This window comes from Sus scrofa, chromosome 4, assembly GCF_054392235.1.
Source record: "Sus scrofa isolate SSC_HxYL_T2T_F1_AM1 chromosome 4, Sscrofa_HxYL_maternal_Yorkshire_Landrace_v2.0, whole genome shotgun sequence".
Taxonomy (NCBI): domain Eukaryota; kingdom Metazoa; phylum Chordata; class Mammalia; order Artiodactyla; family Suidae; genus Sus; species Sus scrofa.
The window spans coordinates 19,154,124-19,181,651 of record NC_139386.1 but is presented as its reverse complement, the minus strand read 5'-3'; the positions used below and the strand labels follow the sequence as shown (position 1 = coordinate 19,181,651).

Below are 27,528 nucleotides of genomic sequence, written 5' to 3'. Positions count from 1 at the left end.
TTGTAGGTCAGCAGTTAATGAACCCAACAGGAATCCATGAGGATGCAGGTTCCATCCCTGGCTTCGCTCAGTGGGTTAAGGATCCGGCATTGCCCTGAGCTGTGGCGTAGGTCGAAGACTCGGCTGGGATCTGACATGGCTGTGGCTGTGGTGTAGGCTGGCAGCTGTAGCTCTGATTCAACCCCTAGCCTGGGAATTTCCATATGCCATAGGTGCGGCCCTAAAAAAAAAAAGCAAAAAAGGAAAACTTTGAAAGCAGGATAACATCACCAACTTAAAAGAACAACATCAAGTCTATGTCCATTGCCTTCAGATGGTTGAAGTTTTTTTTTTTTTTTTTTTGCCTTTTAGGGCCACACTTGTGGCATGTGGAAGTTCCCAAGCTATGGGTTGAATCAGAGCTGCGGCTGCCGGCCAACACCACAGCCACATCAATACAAGATCTGGGCTAAGTCTGCGACATACACCACAGCTCATGGCAATGCCGCATCCCCAGCCCACTGAGCGAAGCCAGGGATCGAACCCCCATCCTCAAGAATCTAGTCAGGTTTGCTGCTGAGCCACAACGGGATGTCCTGGTTGAAGGTATTTTGGATGCATGTTCCAAACTACACAACATCATCTTGCAGTAGTTGGCACAAGTGATCTGTTTAAGAAACAGTTGAATTTAGGATTACCACGTGCTCTCTACGGGATAAATAAAATTAGCTATAAAAGAGAATACAAGTTTGGGGTACAATTTGGACTACCCTTGCTAAAACTAATAGTTGAAACAACATTGTAAGCTACCCTTGATTTCATCTTCAGACATAGAGGAGAGGAGACTTCTCAAATTTAATTGAATCTTCGTCTTTTTTTTTTTTTTTAATTTTATGGTTACACCCTCAGCTTATGGAAGTTCCTGGGCCAGGCATTGAATCCAAGCCACAACTTCAACCTACACTGCAACTACAGCAATGCCAGATCCTTAACCCACTCACTCTGTGGGGCCAGGGATCATGCCTCTGCAGCAACCCAAGCTGCTGCAGTTGGATTCTTAACCCACTGAGCTCCTGCAAGAACTCCTAAACCTCAGTCTTCATTGGGAGTTCAGTCCCTTCTAAGTCTGGTTCATAATGACATTAGTTTTTCATCCAAAAGGTCTTAGTTTTCTCATCATGTATTTCTCTCTCCAGCCACTAGTGGTCTGTTTATTCTGCTTAGGAGTGTAGACCTGATTGAAGAGTTACAGTGCCCGCATATGCCATTAGATTCTGTTGAGTTCCCACTGCTTCTTTTATAGTTTCTCTTCCATAGGACTGAGGAGAATGGAAGGGAGAAACCATATACAAAGGGGAAAAGCCCTTTTGTGTGTTTTATCTTATCAGAGATTTCTCTACCTTGTGCCCCTAGGATCTTTTTCCTGTTCCCTCCCTGTGGCTGGCACAATAAATATTTGTTGAATGAACAAAGGACTCCACATGCTGTGATTGCTACAAGCTGTTGAGCTGGTACCATGAAAAAGCTAAAGAAAGCTTGCTTTTTGCGATAAGCACCAGGAGTCAGAGGTGTACCTTGTCTTGCCTCTTTAGAGTTTGCAAAGCATCTTGTCCATTAACATACTTGATACCCTGTAGAACTCTGTGAGTTATACCCTGGAGGCACAAGTAATCCCTTTGTAGAGATGGGGCACAGGAGCTAGGAAGTGGTTTAAGTAAGGGTGATGGTAACTTGGAAACAGGGAGCTCCGTTAACAAAGGGGGGAGGCTCCAAGTTTTTGTTTCGTATCTTGTTGCATTTGTGGTGCAGAAGTGCTTTCCAAATGGAGATTTTGAGTTCTGCAAATAGAGTCGTGTTAATCTGCAAAATGTCTTAATTGCGCACTCTAATAAAAATAATTTCTAATATGTGACATGCAACTTTTCACAGTTTGCTTGTGCCGCCCCATTCATTAGTGACTTCATGGAATCTTGGAGTAAATGCTTCCTTCCCCCTTGGGTTTTTTGAAGAGTATCCGAAGATTGTAGTGTAAGTGGGTTAAACGTTACCTTTTACAACTGTTTAATCTGGGTGAAGAGACACCATTTCGATAATGTCAGAGAACTGTCAAAAGTTTGTGAGAGTTTATTTTACTTGAGCCAACAAGTTTGCCTGCCATTTCATGGATGCTGGCAGGAGACCCCTGGGCTGGGGACAAAGGACAGTTTATCGCTCTCAACAGTAGCGGTAGCCTGGGTATCATCATTTCCTTGACAGTTCCTCCAAGTCTTAATTCTCAAGGAACAGCACAAAGAGGGGCAGATGCCACCTGCCTAGACTGGGTTACAGAAGAGGAACCCCCAGTCTTGAGAAACCGTTTGTAATGGTCTTCAAGCAAACTTACTTTCTGGCCCAGAAGGAGGCATTGTCTTTCTCTTCCAGGTCTGTCCTTTATGCAAACATTCTTTTATTTTTTATTTTTTTGTCTTTTTAGGGCTGCACCTGAGGCATATGGAGGTTCCCAGGCTAGGGATCGAATTGGAGCTGTAGCTGCCAGCCTATACCACAGCCACAGCAACACTGGATCTGAGCCGAGTCTGCTGCCTACACCACAGCTCAGGCAATGCCGGATCCTTAAGCCACTGAGCAAGGCCAGGGATTGAACCCGCATCCTCATGGATACTCGTTGGGTTCATTAGCTGCCGAGCCACGACAGGAACGCCTATGCAAATATTCTTAAAAAGATGGTGAGAGGAGTTGAAGAGATGGTGTCAAAGGCTTGAAGATGCTGATGATAATGATGAAAGGAGCACACACAGGACACTGTTGATGCTTGTTATATACCGGACACTCTGAATGTGTTTTCTTATTAAAGCCTCGTTCTGTACTAATGAAATAACCTGTTATTCTCACCTTCGCAGGTAAGGAAATTGAGGCTAGATTGGTAAACTAATTTGTTTATTCTCACTCACATAGCCAGAAATCGTGGTGGGGCCTGAGCCCGGGTTTCCAGCTCCAGAGCGCATGAGCCCACATGTAACTATTTTTCAGCCTGCAGCTTCAATCCAAGGCTGTAGCAAGTAATGAATGTCACTAAATAATGGTGCATGAACAATATGCATAGGTTTTCGATAGACTTTTAGTGAGCATGAAAAAAGTGTTCATCTCCTGGTTTCTACCAAGTCCTTGGGTCTGATTTTGGAAATCACATTCTTCTTTCCTGCTTCTCGGCAATGCCACACTTCCCCTCCTACACAGTATGTGGCGATGATATTAGAGCTTCGTTAACATGCAGCACGGGTGGCAGGCCAGCTGTGCTTGTCAGAAGTCATCAGCCCTAGATTGTCATCTACAGATTTCTAGCCTTGGTTGATTATTCAGAAATGACTTGAGGAGTTCCTGCTGCGGGCGAAGTGGGTTAAGGATCCCACTGCAGCAGCTCGGGTTGCAGAGGAGACTCAGGTTCGATCCCCAGCCTGCCACAGAGGCTTAAGGATCTGGCATTGCTGAAGCTGTGGCTCGGATTCAGTCCTTGGCCCGGGAACATCCACATGCTGCAAGGGTGGCCACGAAAGGGGGGAAAAAAAGAAAAGAAAAAGAAATGACTTAAAGGTAGGCACATGTTGTTGCTTCAGCAGTAGACTTGATTCATTGCTGGAGATTCAGTGCTGGGTATTTCTTCCAAGTTTTCCTCATCTTTGATAATTGCAGGGCTGCAAACCAAGTCTCTGTAACATTGACTTTTGCCAATCAATCTCTGTAGTAACTTTTCAACTTGGTAGAATGGAAAAACCATTTAAGAGTTGTCAGGTGGGAGAAGCGTGAGTTCTTCCCCTGCCGCTTAGTGAGACATTCAACTTTTCTGAGTCTGCTTTTCATCTGTAAAATTGGAAGAACAGGCATAACTCACTCAACTTGCTGTGAGGACTAAATGAGACAAAGTTCAGTCAAGTGTCATCTCATACGGTTGGTGTTGTGTTGCTAATATGTAAGGAAAAACGCATAAAGTCCAGAATATCCTTGGGTGACTCCAGTTGCATTAAAAAAAAGAAAAACACGTGTTTATATGTAAAGAATTATATTCTGCATGGTGGGATACCCAGCCTGTACGCAGAACATTTCTGTTTGTCCTCCAGATTCATTCTCCATCCTTTCCCAGCCTGTCACGTGCCCCAGGAGGCTGACTTACATGGCCTGTGTCACAGGCTCCATGGCCATTGGCTGGTTCAATGGGCGGCCCTAGAAGGAAGCAGTTAGAAGGGAGGAGAGTGAGGTCACAGTACTTATTTCTCTGTTCCCTCCCTGCTATTTTGGTCACAGCTCATCAGGCAGCCCTTTCCTTGACACCTGTCCCCTTTAGTCTCTGGAAACTGCCCTCTCTACGTAATTCTGCCCTCTCTACGTAATCCTGAGATGTGGAGTTGCTAATGGTCACCATCGTCTGCTAGTCTGGAACCGTCACTCTCTCTTTTAGTTTCCTTTAACCCTGCCCATAACTTTCTTTTACGCTAAACTACCTCTTTATTAGCCCATCTGTACCATTTTGTAATTTTCTGCTGGCACCCTGGTCATGATAGAGCCTGGGAGACCCGCCTGGGAACCGAAATGAGCTACCTGCTCTCTCCTTGGGTGGACATGCAGAATTGCCCATCATCTATCGGTGGAAAATTCACTTGCTCTTTCTTTCTTTTTCTGAGCACGTACTGTGGATAATGTGATGGTTAGAATTGCACAGGGTACTCTCACTGTTGTATGAGTATAGAGAATGGGTGGATTATAATGAATTTCTTTGGCTCCCTTTCTGCTCCTGTATCAGCCTGAGTTCTAAGCCCAGCAACCATAGCAGCCATTTCATATCAAGGCGATTGTGCTGGATATGTTAGTCTCTTCAGCTTGAGGTGACACATAACTTAGGCGCCTCAATGTCCAGCACAAAGCATGTACCAAATACATGTTTCATGAAAAGATGAATAGATAAATGAGTGCATGGTCATCCTTACTTAGGAAAGAGGTCATTGGGCAGCCCCTTTCTTTCCTAACCTTAGAATGTTCAATTGGATTGAAACCAGTAGTAGATGTTTCTCATTCTAAGATTGCTCAGTTCGTATTTACTCATTGTGGTTCTGATCATAAACATTCAAAGATGAGAATAATAATTATAGCCATTGTTTACCGAGGACTTCTGTGTACTAGGCATCATCTTAAGTATTTTCCACAGATTACTGAACTCTTCCTATACCTCTAAAAGGGAGAGATTTTCACCATCAGTTTTACAGGGAAGGAAAGCGAATTTGAGATGGGCTAATTGGCATTCTTTACCCATTCGGTTGCTAAAGAGTGATCCTGGCCAAAAGTGCAGGCTCTTCACTTTCCCACAAATGGTGTTAAAAATTAAAACTCGAGGGAACCTGTAGAAATTGAATACCGTCCCCAGCATCTTTGAATCCAGTGACTCTAGTTGACATCAGATGTCAGTTTCTTCCATCTGGAAGGGATTAAAACTCAGAGTCTTTTCTAGAGGAAGTGGCTCTTGTTTGTTTTTAAGTGTTGAGATTCTAAAGTGAATGGATGGAGGAGGTGGGGGCAGGGCAAGGCTGTGCCAAACTGTCTACAACCAAGGGGAAGGAGAACACACACAGAGGAGAAGAGGAGGCAGGACCTCCTGAGAGGAGAGGCATTTGTTGGAGCAAAGTAAAAATGGACCTTCTAGGAATGATGCCAGTGAAAAACTCGCCTGGGGCTTTCTAAGGTTGGAGGGTGTTCTTCCTTGATTAGAAGTTTTCTGTGGAAGCTCATTGGGTAGGTCTTTAAATGCAGAGGTGATTCCAAGAGATGTAGTTGCCATGCTGTTTTTCGTGCTTTGTTTACTAAACGAAAACATCCCTCCCTCATTATAGTTTCTTCACACAGAGCCAGGGGGGTGTAAGCAATGGCATTGTTCTATAAATGGAAAAAGCAGCAAACTGGCAGGAAGCATTTATTAATTTCAGAGCCCCTAACAGAAGAGTCTCTCAGACCAGAAAGAAAGAAAATCCAGATAGCATTTTAACTTTATTATATATCTGTATATATAATAAAGACAGATATATATATATATATAGCTTCAACTATAGAGTTAAATGTGTTGAAGCATACTATCCCTACAGTACACATACTGTAAGTGTGCAGCTCAGTAAACGTTCACAAACCCAGCACACTCATGGAACCACCCAAATTATGTATATTTTTCAATGTCCTCCGTATTCTACCGTGATTTAATATCCTAAATAAAATTAATGTTTGCATCGATGTTAGCATTCCCTAGAATGTGAAATTTCCTTTTACGTAATTCAGCTTTGTCTTTCCTATGTTGCACCTGTCACGTAAACACCACATCCTCCCCTCAGGCACTTGGGATTATTTCTTCTGGCTGGTCAGGACTGTTGTCCAACACGAGTTACTAAGGGTCAGCTCTCAGGGCTGTTGTGTGTGTGTGTGTGAGAGAGAGAGCACCTGCGCTCACACACATGCGTGCCTGTGGGTATCATTTGTTCACTGCTGCTTTGTGTCAGGCAATAGGCTGTATGCTTTGTACAGATCAGCTGTAATTTTCACAGCCCTGTTGAGGTAAGCATGATTCTCTTCATTACATACTGGAAGAAACTCAGGGTCTTAGAGCCCAACCACAGCTTGGAAATCACAGATCAGAGATTCAGACCCAGGGCCCCTCCCACTGCCCCTGTCTCTCTGGAGCAGTTTGTGCTCATAGGCAAGAGCAGAGAAGAAAATCAACCAGACCAGTCCTAGGTTCCTTTGGTGTGGCAGAGGGGTGTTGTTTTGTGTTTCCTCCCTGCCCTGGGACAGGTAGATTCGGAAAGACTGTGAGGTCAACTTCGCCATCGCATTTCACTTTCACAGACCATGCCCTTCCATCTAGTCCGAGCTAAGAGGTGGACATGGCTCCAGCTTGCTGAGTGTTTCTTTGTCTCATTTCTGAGACAATGACTGAGATATAACTGAGGTTAGCGATCAGTCTTTTGCCACTAATGACTCCCTGCTGGTTGCCAGCAGGTGGGCAAAAACCAAAGTGTACAAGAGCAGTTTCAAGCTTTCAAGAAGTTTGGTGACCTTGCCTCCTCTTGATCTTCCAGAGAGGAAACCTTGACTTATTCTTTGTATTCCAGCGGCCAGCTCAGGGCAGGGTATCCTCTGCTATGTTTGTTGAGCAGGAGGCTTATGATTGTAAATGTTAAGACCTCGGGGGAGTTCCCGTCATGGTGCAGTGGTTAACGAATTTGACTAGGAACCATGAGGTTTCGGGTTCGATCCCTGGCCTTGCTCAGTGGGTTAAGGATCCGTCATTGCTGTGAGCTGTGGTGTAGGTCGCAGACGTGGCTCGGATCCCGTGATGCTGTGGCTCTGGCGTAGGCCGATTAGACCCCTAGCCTGGGAACCTCCATATGCTGTGGGAAGAGGCCCTAGAAAAGGCAAAAAGACCAAAAAAAAAAAAAAAAAAAGTTAAGACCTTGGTTAAAAAAACACTGGGGAGGCTGTTTCCCATTCTCTTTCATGTAACTTCTGCAAGTATGCAGGGTAGAGTGATTCTTGTTAACCTATAGAAAAGAAGTTCCTACTTGTCACTGTGTTCAGTTATTTATTTATTTATTTAGGTCCTTTTAGGGCTGCACTTGCGGCATACAGAAGTTCCCAGGCTAGGGGTCAAATTGGAGCTGTAGCCACAGCAACGATGGATCCTTAACCTACTGAGCGAGGCCAGGGATTGAACCTACATCCTCATGAATACTAGTCAGATTCATTTCCGCTGAGCCACGACGAGAACACTGTGTTCAGTTTTTTTTAAATCATTTTTTCTTATGCCTTTAAAAATATATTCATTTTATTTTCTCTAGTTGGTATTATCTCTAATTTTCCTTAATTACTTTATCCTGCCTCTTCTAACCTTCTTTCTTTATGTCCCTTTTTTTCTTTGCTTTTGGCAGCAAATCCTTCTATTTTCTAATAATTATGAAAGCATCCAAAATAAATAATAACCATTCCTTTAAAAGAAGCCTTTATAATATGTTTGAAAACCCAGCTTCCCTTGACAGTTGTTTGAAAAGGCTTACAGAGGTTTGAATTGTTTTGAATTCAGTGTCAAAGTGCTTGGTTTCTCTCCTTCTTGTGTAATTTTATGGTTATGAAACCATAGCTGAATGTAGCCTTTTAGGACAGCTATGAGCTTGGAATCCATACTCAGCTTCTGTCTAAAGCCGATTCAGGTTCAATAACAACAGCTGAAATGTTTAATGTGACAACACTAAAAACCATGATGAATGTGAAAATTACAACTTAGGTTCCAGAATATCAGTCTCTTCAGAACATAAAACCAACACTAAAAAAGTTATTTGCTTTTTTTTTTTCCTGGCAAATTTAAAATAGTGAGCAAAGAGGAAGGGATTTTATCCTTCAAAGACAAATAACACTCTCTGTTACTGTTGCTTGTGGTATTCTTAGTTTTCAGTCACTTGATTAACCAATATTTGTTAAGCATCTCATGTATACTGTCTGCTTGGACTGGGTTTCCAAGAAATAAAAGCACGGAAGACATGGTGTCTATCCTTCAGAAGTGTCTGGTTTAGCTGAAGGGGTAAAAATGGTGCATTGAAAATTAAGAGAATATAGGCAAAACTTTGGTACTGACTTCAAGTTCAAAAAAGAGAGAGAACTCTAGAGTTCCCGTTGTGGCGCGCAGTGGTCAACGAATCTGACTAGGAACCATGAGGTTGAGGGTTCGATCCCTGGCCTTGCTCAGTGGGTTAACGATCCGGCGTTGCCGTGAGCTGTGGTGTAGGTCGAAGACTCCGCTTGGATCCCGCGTTGCTATGGCTGTGGCACAGGCCGGCAGCTACAGCTCTGATTCGACCCCTAGTCTGGGAACCTCCATATGGTACAAAAGTGGCCCAAGAAATGGCAAAAAGCCAAAAAAAGGAGGGGGAGAGAGTTGTTGATATATTTTCTTTTTTAGGGCTGCACCCGAGGCATATGAAGGTTCCCAGGCTAGGGGTCTAATCAGAGCTGTAGCTGCCAGCCTGTGCCACAGCCACAACAACATGGGATCCGAGCCACATCTGTAACCTACACCACAGCTTATGGCAACACCAGATCCTTAACCCACTGAGCAAGGCCAGGGATCGAACCCGCAACCTCATGGTTCCTAGTCAGATTTGTTAACTACTGAGTCATGATGGGAACTCCCATAAGATCACAGATTTTTTTTGGCGGGGGAGGTCTTTTTTAGGGCCACACCCACGGCATATGGAGGTTTCCAGGCTAGGGGTCTAATTGGAACCGTAGCCGCCAACCTATACCACAGCCACAGCAACTCAGGATCTTTAACCCACTGAGTGAGGCCAGGGATTGAACCTGCAACTTCACGGTTACTAGTCAGGTTTGTTAACCACTGAGCCATGATGGGAACTTCTAGTTTGTTGAGATATTTTCAAAGAGAGGTTGGTACTTAATCAAGCCCTCCATACAGAGCCCCACTGTCTTACTTAGCACCTTTGTGCAAATGAGGAACAAACACCCTTTTGCCTTCTCCTTCAGGCTCCTACAGTCCCTCTCTCCATAGGGACTGCCCATGAGGAGTTGATACTAGATTTTAGACCTCATTTGTCACTGAAGCCAGGTTCCCTTGTGCAGTGAACAACCTGCATCGCTGTACAGTGAGCACCTTTTTTTGAAGAATAGTTTGGATTTCTCTAGGGAAAGGAAGGAGAGAAGATGTGAGGGAACAGCATGAGTAAGGCAAAGGATGAGAAAGAGAATGTTCTATTCAGTGTATATTGTGAAGATAAGTGAACGAAGGTGGAAGATATTTGTTGGCAAAGAGTAAGGTGCTGTTTTGCTTCCCTTTGCCTCACCTTTTCTAGTGTATATTTCCCATTGACAAATATTAACCAATCAGCTTTCTGCTTACTAGTTCCAAACTTAATTATTATAAAAATTATGTCAATTTATATGCATCCATCTCTTCTAGAGATAATAATGTAGTACTCAAAAATATCAGTGCTCACAGAAGAATTTCTGCACAATTCATAGTTGCCTGCTAATCACACAGGTCAGTGTTATACATTGAAACGGTATATTGGAAGCACGTTTCTAAATATATAGTTTATATGTTGGCAGCAACTTTATTATGTTGAGTATTAAAAGAAGTATTTTGTCAGGAATAATTCATCTGGTTAAATATAAACTTAACCTTAATATAACGTCTCGATGGCTAATATTTTCCCCCACATACAAACATAGTATGTTCTCTCTGGGGAATAATTTGAGTAATAGAGAATTCTGTTAAAAAGAAAAGAGAAATCATTCAGCGGGAAGCAACTCTTTTAATATTTGTTTGTGGGATTTTGTTTGTTTGTTTGTTTATTTGTTTGTTTTGGCTGTGCCCAAGACCTGTGAAAATTCCTGGGCCGGGGATTGAAGTTGTGCCATAACAGCAACCTGAGCTGCTGAAGTGACAATGCTGGATCCTTAACCTGCTTGAGCCCCAAGAGAACTCCATTAATATTTGGATGAATAGGTTTTTAATTTTTAACGGCTTTCCTATATATAGTTTATGTTTTACTTTTCAAAATCATTTATCATTATATTACCACATGATTTTTTTTTTTTTTTTAAAAAAAGCTCTCTCAAATTCTGAAGCACCTTTTGGGCCTTACAGCCCATTGGTCATCTGGGCTCCCTCCCTAGCTTGCATTCATGTGCTCTATTCACATATGTTCCCACGTTCCATAGGGCCTTCTCAATTCTTTTGAATTTTCTTTTTCCCCCAACGCACAAGGCGATTGCTATCAGCTTCTTTCTATTCCTGTGCTGGCCCCTAAATGTAGCAGTTCCTACTATTGTGATGCTGCCTTCCCCCTGGGTTACAGTGAGTCTGGGAACTGTGACTCAGATGCATATCCAGGAAAGGTTGAACTCAGTTATGTGCACAAGCAAAACCTGGTGTGAACTTTAAGGAGGTGAGTATCGTTAATGCCTCATCCCTTATAGGGTGTGTGGCTTTATGTCTTTGTTGTTATTGTTGTTAATATTTTGCACTTTTTTTCTTTTTTTTTTTTTAGGGCCACTCTTGGAGCATATGCAGGTTCCCAGGCTAGGGGTCCAGTTGGAGCTGTAGCTGCCGGCCTAAGCCACAGACACAGCAACGTGGGATCCGAGCCACATCTGCAACCTACACTACAGCTCAGGGCAGCGCTGGATCCTTAACCCACTGAGTGAGGCCAGGGATTGAACCAGAGTCCTCATGGATGCTAGTCAGGTTCATTAATTGCTAAGTCATGACCAGAACTCTTACTATTGTTAATATTTTGGTTTTGGCTTTGGGGTTTTTTTTTTTGACTGCATCAATGGCATGTGGAAGATCCTAGGCCAGGGATCAAACCTGTGCAACCAGAGCTACAGCTGTGACCATGCTGGATCTTTAACCTGCCAAGCCATCAGGGAACTCCTTTATGTCGTGATTATAGGCCCACAGAGGACTGTTTTGATTAAAGATGAATTCTATAAAAGAGTTTCAGGACATCGTCCCCCCATTTCTCATTTCTCTTTAAGATGGAATGAATACCCACAGAATCTTAATTCATTTTACCACAAAGAAAGGGGTTTGAGGAGTTCCTGCTGTGGATCCAGTATTGTCTCTGTAGCAGCTTGGTCACTGAAGAGGTGTGGTTTCCCTCCCTGGCCTAGAAGTTTCCACATGCTGTGGAAGCAGCCAAAAAAAAAAAAAAAAAAGGGAAGTGCTTTGATCTTATCAAGTAATGGCTCCATCTAGAAAACTTTTATTGTCAGAATCACTGTCATCATCTTATCATCATTATGGCTAAAATACATTCAGTGTTTAAATACTCCGTACTGTGATTGAAGCATCTGATGTATTATCACATGTAAGCAGCACAAGAGCTCCTCAGTAAACACTGCCATTATCCCCGAGTTTACACTTGAGGAAGTAGAATCTCATCAAACAGGTGTGCAGAGTTAGGATTTGAAGCTACATTTGTCTTTAATCTCATGCTTTTAAAGAAATATAATTCAGGGCAGTTCTGGAACTTCTGAGCCTAGGCATTAAGAAGGCCTGGCATGGTTGATTGGTTTTGGACAAGAGTCAAAAAGATAATTCAGTAGAGGATAAATAGTCTTTTCAACAAATGGTGCTGGGACAGCTGGATAGCCACATGCAAATAAACAGAGCTTGACCCTTGCCTCATGCCTTAAAAAAAAAATTTAACTTGAAATGGATTATAGAATTAAGTGTAAGAACTGAAACTATGAAACTCTTAGAAGAAATCATAGGAATAACTTTTCATGGGCTTGTATTAGGCAGTGTTTCTGACATATGGTACCAAAAGCACAAGGAACAAAACAGAAAGATGGATAAATTGGACTCCATAAAGTTAAAAACTCTGGGGTTACAAACAATACCATCAAGAAAGCGAGAAAAAGCCGTTCCCGGGGTGGTGTAGTAGTTAAGACGCAGGGCTTTCACTGCTGTGGCTGGGGTTCAAGCCCTGGTCTGGGAGCTGAGATCCCACATCAAGCCTCTGTACCCTGCGGCAAAAAAAAAAAAAAAAAAAAAAGTAGAAAGTGAAAAAACAACCCATAGAATAGGAGAAAATATCTACAAATCATTTGTCTGATTAAGGACTTGGGTCAAAGAATATATAAAGAATATTTAAAGTTCAATAATAAAAAGGCAAGTAACCTAATCTTTAAAAGGACAAAGGACCAGAACAGACATTTCTCCAAAGAAGATATGTAAATGGACAATAATCACATAAAAACATGCTCAGTATCATTAATTATCAGGGAAATGCAACTCAAAACAACATTGACAGAGCTCTTCGCACTCACTAGGAGAATCCGAATAGAAAAGAAGAGCTGACACCAAATATTGGGGAGGATATGGGGAAACTGGAACTCTCGACTTTCCCGGTAGGAATGTAAAGTAGCACAGACACTTTGGAAAACAGTCTGGCAGTTTCTCCATAGGTTACAAAGAGTTACCACTATGACCCAACAATTCTACTCCTTGATGCATATCCAAGAGAAAAGAAAACATATGTCCATATAAAAGCTTGCATATGAATTCTCAAAGTAACAGCAACCAAAAAAAAAAAAAAAAAAAACCCAAATGGCAACAACCCAAATGTCCATCAGCGGAGGCATGGATAAACTTAATGTGGTATATTCATACAATGGAATATTATTTGACAATAAAAAAGGATGAAATACTAATATACGCTACACCATGATGAATGAGGCATGTTGACAACATCGTAAGTGAAAGAAACAAGTCACACAGGATCACATATTGTATGATTCTGTTTATATGAACTATCTGTAAGAGGCAAATTCATAGATATAGGAGGCACACTAGTCTTTGCCTAGGGCAGGGGGAATGGGAATGGGGGTGACTATTAGCAGTACGAGGTTTCCTTTGCAGTGATAAAGTGTTTTAATATGGATTGTAGTGATGCTTGTACAACAGCATGTATATACTGAAAACCATTGAATTTTACATGTTATATGGGCTAGTTGTCTGCTAAGTAAAATATATCTTAATAATATCTTAACATGTATTAATAAAAGAATGAAATAAAGTCCTGGCAGTAGTTCCTGCTATGGCATAGTAGGTTAAGAAGCCTACTGCAGGAGTTCCCCTTCTGGCTCAGTGGTAACAAACCCGACTATCCATGAGGATGTGGGTTCAATCCCTACCCTCTCTCAGAGGGTTAAGGATCTAGGGTTGCCGAGAGCTGTGGTGTAGATCTCAGACACGGCTCAGATCTGGCTTGTGGCTATGGCATAGGCCAGCAGCTGTAGCTCTGATTTGACCCCTAGCCTGGGTACTCCCATATCCTGCACCTGTGGCCATTAAAAAAAAAAAAAAACTTATCCCCATAAAAGGTGGTTGTTTTAAACTACCAAGTTTTGGGGTAACTTGTTACATAGCAAGATATCATTGGACGAAATATTAAATCAAATTATTGTATTAATACTGTGCTACATATTGATTCTAAAATCTAATCCCAGGGCTTTATCATTGAGAGAAGAACCTGGATAGGAATAGTGCTTGATTTTAAGGGGAAATGAAATAAGGAAGAGCTAAGCGTTGTGGGGCATGTTTTAAATAGCCAGCTGAGCCTGTCCAGGCAGGCCTGCCAACTGGTCCCTTTTCTCAACTCACTTTGGCAGCAGCCGCTAACCAGCCACTTGTCCAGAGGCCACCAGCTACTTAACAGGAGCTCTAGAGAGCTGGAAGGTCATGTTTCTGGTTATAAGAAGTGACACAAATAAACCCCTATCCACTTGTCCTCCCCATGCCCTGAAAAGAAAATTGCTGAGCTGGAAGAGACAGAGAGGTTAGACACAGAGTTGAAGGCCAGGTGTCTGTGTCTATATCTTAAATGGAGAATATCAATAGGGAAGAAACTTTTTTTTTTTTTTTTTTGTCTTCATAGGGCTGCACCCAAAGCATGTGGAAATTCCCAGGCTAGGGATTGAATCAGAGCTGCAGCTACCAGCCTACACCACAGCCACAGCAACTCAGGACCCAAGCTGCATCTGAGACCTATGCCACAGCTCACAGCAATGCCGGATCCTTAACCCGCTGAGTGAGGCTAGGGAATGAACACTCATCCTCATGGATACTGGTTGGATTCATTACTGCTGAGCCCTGACGGGAACTCCAGTAGGGAAGAAACTTGATTTACTTCTTCTCCACACACAGTTATCCTCACGGGGTTGTTTTTAATATCCTCTTGGTTAATGATGTGTAGCAGGGGAATGCAGAGAAATGAGTTTCATTTATTCATTCAGGGAATACTTTACGAGGACCTTTTGCACGAGGCAGCAGCTGTCAACCACATAGACAGGGACCCCTGGTCTCCAAAAGCTTATAATTAGGAGTTCTCTGGTAGCTTAGGAGGTTAAGGATCTGGCATTGTCATTGCTGTGGCTTGGGTTGCAGCTGTGGTGCTGGTTCAATTCCTGGCCCCAGAATTTCCACATGCTGTGGTTGTGGCCAAAACAAAAAACAAAAAAACTTATAATTAAGTGATCAGGCTATTTATTCTCCCAGGCTCTGAGAAGGCCCTTGCAGGGAGACTCTGGGAGCACATAGAAATGGCATGTGATCCAGATTTATAGGGTGGGAGATTGCTTAGAGAAATTATACCTAAAACTGGAAAACTAGTTTTCTTCTATTTTCTCTCTAAGATACCTTATTTGAGAAGTTCTCCTGTGGCACAGTGGGTTAAGGATCCAGTGTAGTCGCTGGGTAGCTTGGGTTGCTGCTGGGACACAGGTTCGGCCCCTGGCCTGGGAACTACCACTTATCAGAAGCATAGCGTAAGATAAAATAAAATATCTTACCTGAGGATCAAAAGAAATGAAGGAATAATGGTAGTCCTTATTTGGCCTTTTGTTTTCTAGATTCCCATCACCAGTGCAGGCCCCTGGATCTTACTCCACCTGGCTTTATTTTATGCAGTTTATTTCTAGAACCTTCCAATTCACTGTTCTTACAGTACTTTCCATCTGATGTGACATGTCTCTCTTTGTGAGGTTTCACATCTTTTTTGCCATTGCCCTTTGCTATGAATGTATTCTAGTTATCTATTCCTACGAAACAATTCACCTTCAAACTGAATAGTTTAAAACGATGATGTATTATTTCTCCTGACTCTGTGGGTTGCAAAGTGACTCCTGTACTAGTTTCCTCTGGGCTTATTTATATGGTTGCTGGAGGGTCAGCTGGGTTGGAACACCCAGAATGGCTCCATTCTCCTGTCTGAGTGGTGCTGGCCATTACGTGGGCCTTGGGGCCTCTTCACCTCCAATAGACTAGACTTGCTCCCTTACATGGCGGTTTCAGAATGGCATTCCAAGGGTGCAAAGGTGGAAGTTGCCAGGCCTTGCCTTGCAAGTCGAATAATGTCATTTCTGCTGCATTTAGTTGGTCAGTGCAATTCACAAAGGCAGCCAAGGTTCAAGGGAAGTGGAACTAGACTCAACCTCTTGATGGGAGAAGCAGTGAAGTCACATCAGAAGGAAGCACGAGAGGAGCTGTATGGCCATCATCCCACGTAGTTGCCTAGGAGAGGTGTTCAGGGTTCTCTCCCTTGTGTTCCCGCATATGTGGTAGTTGTCCCTTCCATCTTCTAAGAAGGGCCTGGACATTATTATATTAAATATAATTTGGGGAGTTCCTGCTGTGGCACAGCAAGTTAGGGATCCCAAGTTGTCTCTATAGCCGCTCAGGTCCCTGCTGAGATGCCAGCTCGATCCTTGCCCAGTGTGGTGGGTTACGGATCTGGTATTATTGCAGCTGTGGCTCAGATTCTATCCCTGGCCCAGGAACGTCCACATGCTGTGGATGTGGCCAAAAAATACACACACACACACACACACACACACACACACACACGTATACAAGCTGAATAAGGTTTTCAGTGAGTTCAGTTATATGCAGATAGCTTTGATAAATACTCTTACTTGTTTCTTGGCTTACTCTTAGTTGCTTTTTGGCTAAGATCAAGTAGAGAATCTAGTCTTATAAGTTTCATATAAAAACTCTTAAATATAAAAGCATACACTTATAGTAGTTCCTGTTGTGGCTCAGTGGTGACAAATCTAAATAGTATCCATGAGGATGCAGGTTCGATCCCTGGCCTGGCTCAGTGGGTTGGGGATCTGGCTTGGCTGTGAGCTGTGGTGTGGGTCACAGATGCAGCTTGGATCCTATGTCATAGGCCAGCAGCTACAGATCTGATTTGATCCCTAGCCTAGGAACTTCCATATGCCTCAGAAGCGGCCCTAAAGACAAAAAAAAAAAAAAAAATTTTAATTAAAAAAGCATACACTTTTATACTTAGAACTTTTTTTTTCTCTTAACAAAAATACTTAAAGATAGCAATCCAGTGAAGGCAGTAGAACATATATTATCCTCCTCATTTAAAATGAATCCGGAGACCCTGAAGCAGTGAAAAATCATGTCATTAGTTGAGTCCCAGGTGTCCTACTTCCCAAGGCTGTGCCCTTTTCATGGCTTTTAAGCAGTGGAACTCTGCAGATTCTGGGGAGAGTGGCGATGACTCAGAAGAGTCCCGGTAGCTATTGTCGCACATTCATAATGCCCAGAGGTAGACACTGTCATGGTTCATGGGTGTGAGTCAGAAAAAGAATTTTCTGGCATAGCGAGGTGAAGAGAAAGAAGGGTTTATTGAGATAAGAGATGCTTCTAGCACAGTTGGACAACTTCCAGATAATCAGGGAGAGCCCACTCTGAGTGTGTGGTCGTGTCTGTTTTTATAGCCCAGGAAGAGGAGAGGTCTTGTGATACACCTGTTGCTCTGCTAATTGCTTGGGGAAAAGAGGGGTCTTAACATACACTTGCTGGTTGGTTGGGGGTGTGTAAGGCCCCTCTAGGGGCAGGGGCTGGGTGAGGAGTGGGCCGCATACCTTTCCTAGTAGGAGTAGGAGGGAGTAGGCCAGGTTGCTCAAGGTGGGGGCGGGGCATTACAGTGAGACAGGTGGGGTGGTGATACGGGTCTGGTAATTCTTGACTTGGCCAGAGACTTTGAGTTGCATCTCCTTGAAGGGGCCTTGAAGTCCCACACGTACCATGATTAGTTAAGTACAGCACTTTGTCTATATGTTGTCTTTTGTATTAAGTGGTGTTTTGCTTACACTCACACACACAACAGCTGGATGAAGCTGTCCTTACACTCTTAAGAAAAAAGAGGGTTAAAAAGAGAAAGGTGGCTTGCTTTACATCTCACAGCTACCAAGTGACCCATTCTGAATCCTTAAGTCTTCAGATTCCTCATCCAGTATTCTGTCCACAGCAGGATTGGGCATTAAGTCTGAAAGCAATGAAAATGGACATCATATGAGTAGACATTCAAGTATGTAGATTCAATGACATGATTTATAAATGTGTATAAATGCTTCTTTGCATGACCTTGAGCAAGTTTTCTCTCCAAAACCCTGAATGTTGTCATTCAATGTTTCTCATTTGGATATGAATTAACATTTTTCTCATGTGGCTGAAGAGAGAGTTGGATTATAATGTGACCTCTAAGGTTTCTTCCTGTTCTAGAATAACTTTGTGTTGCAGACTGTTGTTAGTTTGAGAAGACATGAAGGTTTTTATTTTAGTTCTCTTTTTTTTTCTTCTTTTTCTTTTCTTTTTTTTTTTTTTTTTTTTTTTTTAGGGCCAAACTCAGCGTATGGAAGTTCCCAGGCTAGGGGTTGAATCAGAGCTGCAGATTCTGGCCTATGCCACCGCCTCAGCAACGTGGGATCCAAGCTGAGTCTGTGACCGACACTGCAGCTCACAGCAACACCAGATCCTTAACCCACTGGGCGAGGCCAGGGCTTGAACTCGCATCTTCATGGATACTAGTTGGATTCGTTTTCACTGAGCCGCAGTGGGAACTCCGACATGAAGGTTTTTGAAAGAGACAAACAGACTATCGTAGAGAAGACAAGAACTCATCAGGAAGAGTTTGGAAGGAAGATGACACAATGTTGTGACATTTTATGAGGTTCGGTTTTCCAATGAACAAGTTTTCATGGAATACATGTGAAACTGACAGCACTAATGACCTGAATCTAGCCAGAACACAGATTGGGACTTGAACCCATGGTTTTAAGTGAAATCACTCACCCAGTGTCTTGACTCACTGAGGTTCACGTTCTTCATGTCTCTGCACAGAAGGAATTCAGCAAGAGACAAAGTGATAGGTAAGAAATAGATTTATTGGAGTTCCCGTCGTGGCGCAGTGGTTAACAAATCTGACTAGGAACCATGAGGTTGCGGGTTCGATCCCTGGCCTTGCTCAGTGGGTTAAGGATCCAGTGTTGCTGTGAGCTGTGGTGTAGGTTGCAGACGCGGCTCGGATCCCGCGTTGCTGTGGCTCTGGCATAGGCCAGTGGCTACAGCTCCGATTCGACCCCTAGCCTGGGAACCTCCATATGCCATCGGAAGCAGCCCTGGAAAAAGCAAAAAGACCAAAAAAAAAAAAAAAAAGAAAAAAAAAAAAGAAATAGATTTATTAGGATAGAACACTTGTGAGAAATGCAAGCGGGCAGGCATGGAAGCTCTGCCCCAAGGATCTGGTGGGCTGCAGTTTTATCATCCAAAGGGAGTGGGGGGGGGGTCGGAAAAGACCACGTCTTCCTCTCTCTTCAAGCAGTAGTTCCTCCTTAGTATCCTGGAAGGTGTGTATTCAAATCAGCAGAAGGGCAGTCCTCAAACTCCTGCCCTTGGTCTGAATCTGAACTCAGGCCTCATCCCATCCCCCAGCCAACATCTCACACCTCCACTAGTCAAGCAAGCCTGCCTAATCCTGATGGCTTTCTTGAGCAAGTATTAACTTACAGTGATCTCTCAAAGTCCCCTAAGTTTCCCTCTTTATCTGTGATCCCTTATTGGGACTTCAACAACTACCTGTGCCTGCTCCATCCCTAACACGTGGACTCCATCTATTCTGTTGGAGCTTATAATTGAGTAAGGCAGTCTTTATATTTTTTGGTCTTTTTGTCTTTCTAGGGCCGTACCCTCGGCATATAGAGGTTCCCAGGCCAGGGGTCAAATCGGAGCTGTAGCTGCCGATCTACGCCAGAACCACAGCAATGCAGGATTCGAGCCGCATCTGCAGCTTACACCACAGCTCACGGCAACGGCAGATCCTTAACCCACTGAGCGAGACTGGGGATCGAACCCGCATCCTCATCAATGCTAGTCAGGTTTGCTGACCACTGAGCCATGATAGAAACTCCAAGTAAGGTAGTCTTTAAACTGATAATTATACGGACCGTATAGGGAGCAATGGGATGGCTTAATGGAAACCTGACAGTAACTGAAATACCAAGGATAAAGAGTCAGTTAGGTTTGAGGAGTAGTGGAGAGAAGTGGAATAAGGCAGAATAATAACTCAGGTAGTCAGCGTAGGAGCCTGGGCTTCTTTGATATGGTCATTGATTAACATTTGTGGCTTAAGGGTTCCAGGGAGTAACATCCCTGCAGGCCTTGTTTACTGTAGGGAGCATACCTACGCCCAGATGGACATTAATCACTAATCCCCTATGACTCAGTTTATGGGAAGAAAAGGGCAAAGAAACTATGAGACTTATGGGACTTTTCCACCCCTAAGGCCCTATTGGACAAGGACTGATATAGGAAATTGAGCAAGGACAATGGGAGAAAACCACATCTTTCTGGACCCCATGTTGGTGCCCACCCCCACCTCATCTTTAAGAGATAAAAACCCCTACAGGACAATAGAGAAGGGGGCTCTTTCTCCCCACTCCCAGCAACCCTAGGAACTATTTGCCTTCCTTTAAAAAAGACTTTGCTTGTTTGCTGCCTGTGTGTTCACGGAGTTCATTCTTTGGCTGCCGTGAACAAGAACCCGGATTCTGGTATCATCTTTCTGGCGTCAAGAAGAGAGCACTCCAGCTTTGAGAATGACCTATTCAAAGGCCCTGTGGTCAGCAGTGTTGCTGAAACTCGGCCTCTGTCCACCAGTGCTGAATAGAAATGCGGAGACAGAGTTTTGGGTGAAGGAGGAAAAGATAGCTTTTATTGCTTTGCCAGGCAAAGGAGGCTACAGCAGGCTAATGCCTTAAACACTGTGTCCTCCTTTGGGAGAGCATAGGAGATGGATGGTCTTATAGTTTGGAAGTGGAAAATAGGGCGGCAGATAAGGATCAGGGTAGGTGCAAGCTTGCATTCTTCAAAGCTAATGTTTAGTGGTCCCTGCACTGGGACCTGGTCATCCTCTTCCTTTCTGGAATGAAGACTGTTTCATCAATTAGTTAACATCTTTCATTTGTTGGGGGTTTTAGTTCTGCAGAAGAGCTCAAAGACGTCATTATGTGTCTCTCTTGAGGGGGGAACCAGGACTCTGCCCCCAGGCTGCACTGTTGTTTCTTGACTGCTCCTCCCACTCTCTGCATCCCCTCCCTTCCCAGATTAGCAGCTATTTGAACCTGCCCTTTGGAACTCAGGGAAGTTCATGGAGGCTGAAGCTTTTTCCCTAAAAACAAGAAATGGGGGATAGTGTTGACTAAAGAAATACAACCTGAAAGTTGAAAGTTATGTTTTCTTTGAGGTGAAATTAGGACCTAAGCCCTGGAGACAGCATCTTAGGTAGCCCTGAGAAACCGCTCCAAGGAGCCAAGAGGGGAAGCTAGGATATATGAGTTTTTGCAACCAAGGGAAAGTAGTAGGAACAAAAGGTCTATAGATAACCAGATTTATAGGCAAAGATTTATAGACAACCAGTGTCTATGGGAAGAGGTAAAGGTCTGGGCTTACTGGAATCACTCCTGTGATAGACTTTGCAGCTGTGGGCCAGTCTTTGTTTCTTGCCTGAGTTCCCTCAGGGCTTATTGGCCCACCCTTGGGAGTGGCTGTTCTCATAGAGACAGTGACACCTTTTGTCCATTTACCTACAGTCCATTTAACTCTAGCTCTGAAATCCTATCCCAAAGAGGAAAGGGGGGAATATCAAGATATAAGGCATAGGAGTTCCCATCATGGCTTAGTGGAAATGAATCTGACTAGCATTCATGAGGACATAGGTTCGATCCCTGGCCTTGCTCAGTGGGTTAAGGATCTGGCATTGCCATGAGCTGTGGCATAGGTTGCAGATGTGGCTCAGATCCCACGTTGCTGTGGCTGTGGTGTGGGCTGGCAACTAGAGCTCTGATTCGACCCCTAGCCCGAGAACTTCCAAATGCCAAAGGTGTGACCCTAAAAAGACAAAAATGTGTGTGTGCGTGTGCGTATATATGTGTGTGTGTATGTATGTATATATGTGTATGCGTGTGTGTGTGTGTATGTACCTTATAAAGGTGAAGGGGGAGGTGCATGCAGCCCCACACACATTTTACAGAAGTTTGCTGATGGTCTTATGTAAGTTATCACTAGTCACAGACGTCTGCCATCATTGAAGGATTTCACTCTTTCTGGATACGAGGAGATGCAAGAATTGGGCTCATGAGAATCTCTCCTAAAAAATGTCTAACTACCTGAAGACCTGCTCTTCCGGTTTTCCCAGAGCACAGCGTGCCTCACTCCTGGTCTCTGTCCTGAGTGCCACCCACAGGGTGCTATGGGTTGGCAGCTGCAGTGACTCATGTTTTACTCCAAGTAGAGGCTGATGGCAAGTGCCAAACTTCAGTGCACAATACAAAGGTTTTGTGCCCAGGAACCCCACAGGGCCCTGCTCAGTGTCAGTGGGGCTTGATATGTTTGAACTGAAAGAAGGCCAGCATCTGTAGAGCACACAGGGGTCAGAGGCAAGAGTGGGCCCAAGGGGGCAGAGCCAAGCATGCAGTTAGAAGACATTAAAGCGTATCTTCAAGAGGGGCGGGACATTATCAGGTTCCAGTTTTTAAAAGATCATTTTAATTGCTATATCTGGCCTTGGGGACTTGAGATTGAGTTGAGAACAAGAGTGGATGCAGAGAATAGTCTGGTTAAAACACCACTATAAGTATCTAGGTTAAGGGTGTTGGTATTTGGGGCCAAGGCAGTGGCAGCACCAGAGATGGGAAGGCCTAGACATTTGTGAGAGCTGTCTGAGAGGAAAAATTCGCAGTTGGTACCAGTAGACCATTCAAGGCAACTTGGATAAGCCTTGTTTTCAGGCACTGTCACAGGACCAGGTTTGGGGGGGAAGAACCTGAGTCCGGTGTTGGGTTTGTTGATTTTGCTCTGAGATGTCCATGCGGGTACAAAATTCTGGGCTTGGGAATATAGCCCTGGGCTAGTGATATAAATTTGGGGAATCCTTGGGGCATGGATGGTAATTGAAGCCGTGGGGGGTAAAAGAACTTCCCTGAGAGACAAGAGAGTGGGAAAAAGATATTTGAGGAACTGGATCTCAAAGGATTGCAAATGTTTAGCATCCAGAGAATTAGAAGGAGCCAACACAGTGGTCACTGAGAAAACGTAGGAACAGGGCTGAAACTGAAAACACCTCTGCCTTGAACCCAGGCAGAACCCATTTTGGGACTTGAACCCATGGTTTTTAATTCATATCACTCACCTGGTGTCCGGACTTGCTGAGGTTCAGTTCTTTGTGTCTCAGTGCAGAAGGAAAGACACAAAGTAATAGGTAAGAAATAGATTTATTAAGATAGGATACTTGTGGGAGATACAGACAGGCCAGCAAAGAAGCTCTGCCCTGAGGACTCAGTGGGCTACATTTTTATAATCCAAGGAAAGCAGAGAGTGGGAAAAGACGGCTGCCTTCCTTCTCATGCTTCAGGGAGACATCACTAGCTCCTCCTTTGTATCAGAGAATATTTGACCATCTTAGGTCAAGCTAAGACTATCTGGGTGCTTATGCAAATCAGCAGAAGGGCAGTAACATATGTTAAAATATGTTGAATCCACTCAGGTTTCTGTATGATGAGGGCCTCCTACTATTTTTTTTTTTTTTTTTTTTTAAATATGGCTCCACCTGTAACATATGGAAGTTCCCAGGCTAGGGGTCGAATCAGAGCTGCAGCTGCTGGTCTACACCACAGCCACAGCAACACAGGATCCGAGCCTCTTCTGTGACCTATACCAGAGCTCACAGCAACGCTGGATCCTTAACTCACTGAGCAAGGCCAGGGATCGAACCCACATCCTCATGGATCCTGGTCAGATTCGTTAACCTCAGACCCATGAACAGAACTCCGAGAGTCTCCTACTTTGGAAGATCATCTTTCGCTTAAATTCCTGTTCTTGGTCCTGGGGATCATGATCTTGCTGAACCTGAATGCAGGCCTCATTATATCTTTCACTGGATGACCTGAGGCGTATCTCATGCTTTTATTTATGGTTTTGTAGCTAAGCAAGCCTACTTCCTCGAGGAATTATTAACTTAATAATTAATGGTCTCCCTAGGTTTCCTGCTCTCTCTATGGTCCCCTACGGGGGCTTCTACAAGTACCTGTGTAACTCTCTTACTCTACCCCTATCAGAGGGACAGGAGGACAGATGAGTCCCTGTGATGTTCTAGCCGAGGGGAGTCATTAATAGCATCTACTGTTGTTAATGTCAACTGGATGGGGGCTCTGTAGGTTGTCCATCACATACGGTTACAAGGGAGCATGTTTGTGGCCTTAGTGGGAGCGCTTTTAGAGGAACGGTAAAGACAGAAGCTTGAGTTGAAGAATGCTTGGGAAGGGAGGCATGAGACGAGCTATGTGGGGCTGGGGACGTTTAAAGGAGTGACTTATGAAGTTGTCTGAGTTCAGGCTGCTTTTATAGAAATACTATAGACTGGATGGCTTACCCAATAAACACTTATTTCTCACAGTCTGGAGGCTGCGAAGTCCAAGACCAAGACGCCAGCAGACCTGTTGTGTGGGGAGAGCCCTCTTCTGGGTTTGTAGACATCTTCTCATTGTCTCTTCACCGAGAAAGAGGGAGCAGGCTCTCTCCTGTCCCTTCTTATAAGGACAGTAATCACATCATGAGTATGTGGGGGAACACAGTTCGCTACCCCAAAATGTCTCCCTGGTACATGGAGTATTTTGAGCTGAAAACAATTACGGCCCCCCAAAAAACAGGAAGAAAATTTTTTTGGCCTTTTTGGGGAGGGGGTCAGTGCACACCTGTGGCATATGGAAGTTCCCGGGCTAGGGGTTGAATTGGAGCTGCACCTGCCGGCCTACGCCACAGCCGCAGCAACTCGGGGATCCGAGCCACATCTGCAGCCTACACCACAGCTCATGCCAATGCCTGATCCTTAACCCACTGACCAAGGCTAGGGATTGAACCTGCATCCTCATGGGTACCAGTTGGGTTCATTACCGCTGAGCCAAGACGGGAACTCCTCAGGAAGAAACTTTGATCTTCAACCTAACTGCCTAAAAATACTTAGCCAGAAGACCTGCTCCAGGAAGGGCAACATAGATAACTAGTATGAGCTAGGTGTGGAAACCTAACAAAGTCTTTTTGTTAAAATTCCTCTCTGGGTCCCATTGTCTTTTCAAGACATGGTCAACTTTTATTTACCAGACATTTGCTTTTACATCTGAATTGTTTTCCTCCCCTTTGAAATCCTGAACCCCTACCCGCAACATCCTCTTTTGTCTTCAGCTGAAGGTGGTTTTTAAGATGAGGGTTTGGGGTTACTCAGTTTTCCTGAGCTCACCCATGTGCACATGTTAATCAGTTTTTGTGCAATTTTCTCTTGTTGATCTGTCTTATATTGGTTTAATTCCTAGACCAGCCAAAACGATCTAGAAGGGCAAAGGAAAATTTCTTCCTCCTCAACAGGGCTCTACCTTTATGAAATAAGCACCTCCCCAAGGCCCCACCTCCAAATGCTATTGAAACCGAAAAACACTCGACTCGAACCCAGCCAAAACCCAGATTGAGACTTGAACCCACGTTTGGTTTGGTTTGGTTTTTTCATTAGAATCACTCACCTGGGGTCTGGACTTACTGAGGCTCAGGTTCTTTGTGTCTCAGCGCAGGAGGAATTCAGGGAGAGACAAAGTGACAGGCAAGAAATAGATTTATTAAGATAGGGCGCTTGTGAGGGATATAAGCAGGTGGGGGGAGGCTTTGCCACGAGGATTAGATGGGCTACATTTTTATAATTCAGGGAAACTGGGGAGTGGGGAAAAACAGCCTTCTTCCTCAGGCTTATATCATTAGCTCCTCCTTTGTATCAGATAAGAGAGAATTTGACCCTCTGAGGTCAAACTAGAACTGCCTGGTGCTTATACAAATCAGCAGAAGGGTGGTAACATATGCTAAAAATATGTTGAATCCTCAGGTTTCTGTATGAGAGTCTCTTACTTTGGAAGGTCATCTTTTCCTTAAATTCCTGTCCTTGGTCCTAAGGATCATTATCTTGCTGAATCTGAACGCAGGCCTCTTTTTTATCTTTTGCTGAATGAAAACCATATCTCATGCTTTTATTTATGGTTATATCATTAAGCAAGCCTGCTTCATTCCACAATGTTCTGATGGCCTTCTTGAGCGATTATCAGCTTACAGTGGTCTCCCAAAGTTCCCTAGGTTTCCCTCTCTCTCTGTGGTCCCTTCCTGGGCATTCTAGAATTACCTGTGTAACTATCTTATTCTATTCCTATCATTATCACATTGGGCTTTAGTGTTTTCATATATGAATTTTGGGAAGACACATGCAGTCCATGGCAAGTAGTCTTATTAGCAGAATGATTTGGAAAAGGGAATGATGCTTTAGGAAAGAAACGTAAGACTATTTTATTTTATTTATTTTTTTATTACTCAAATGAATTTATCACATCTGTAGTTGTATAATGATCATAACAATCGATTTCACAGGATTTCCATCCCACAGCCCAAGCACATCCCCTCACCCTGAAAGACTGTTTTAGAAAGAAAGGGTGGTGTTTGGTCAATAACTGAATACCAATACCATTAGTTTGCTAATGCTAGAGTTTTGGATTGCAGTTTCAGTTTTTTTCTGACCATCAGGAGAAAATGCATCATGTTCACTTCTGAAGCAGATCTTTCTCTTAACAATTACATTTGGGGCAGCACATGACAGCTGCATTGTCTGACAACCCTGCGGTGATACTTCACAGAAGCCTTTTTCAAGAAAAAAAGTGGCTGCTCCTGTGGCATACAAAGTTCCCAGGTCAGGGATTGAACCTGTGCTATAGCAGTGACAATACTGGATCCTTAACCCACTGAGCCACCAGAGAACTCTTCTTTTTTTCTTTAAATTGGAGTATAGTTGATTTATAATATTGCATTAATTTCTGGTGTACAGCATAGTGATTCAAACTTCATATAGATTATTCAATGTTTAAGGTTATTATAGGAGTTCCCACTGTGACACAGGGGGTTAAGGATCTGGCATTGCTGCAGCTGTGGCATAGGGCACAGCTGCAGCTTGGATCTGATCACTGGCCCAGGAGCTTCCATATGCCACAGATGCAACCTAAAAAAAAAGTTTTTTGTTTTTTTCTTTTTTTTTGCTTTTGAGGGCCTCACCCATGGCATATGGACATTCCCAGGCTAGGGGTGAACTCAGAGCTACAGCTGCTGACCTATGCCACAACCACAGCAATGAGGGATCTGACACACATCTGTGACCTATTCCATAGCTCACGGCAATGCTGGATCCCTGAGCCACTGAGCAAGGCCAGGGATCAAACCCAAGTCTTCATGGAGACTAGTCGGATTCCTTTCCACTGGGCCACAACGGGAACTTCAAAAAAATTTTTTAATAAAATTAAAAAGTTAGTATAAATTATTAACCATAGCCCCTCTACTGTACAGTATATCCTTGTAATGTGTTTTATTCTATTTATTTATTTTTTGCCTTTTGTCTTTTTAGGGTTGCGGCATATAGGGGTTCCCAGGCTAGGGATCAAATTAGAGCTGTAGTTGCAGGACTATGCCACAGCCACAGGAACATAAGATCAAAGCCATGTCTGCAACCTACACCACAGCTCAAGGCAACGCTGGATCCATAACCCACTGAGCGAGGCTAGGGATCGAACCTGAAA

The 27,528-nt window shown here is 43.7% G+C and overlaps 1 protein-coding gene and 1 long non-coding RNA gene across 8 annotated transcripts in view; both read left to right on the top strand.

Annotated features, from left to right (window-relative positions):
* Positions 1 to 27,528, top strand: part of DEPTOR (DEP domain containing MTOR interacting protein) — a 234,387-nt gene that overhangs the window by 90,856 nt on the left and 116,003 nt on the right.
* On the top strand, positions 7,783 to 12,446 carry LOC146403705 (uncharacterized). Its single transcript, XR_014843445.1, has 2 exons — positions 7,783 to 8,691; positions 9,156 to 12,446. It is a non-coding gene; the product is annotated as an uncharacterized LOC146403705 (long non-coding RNA).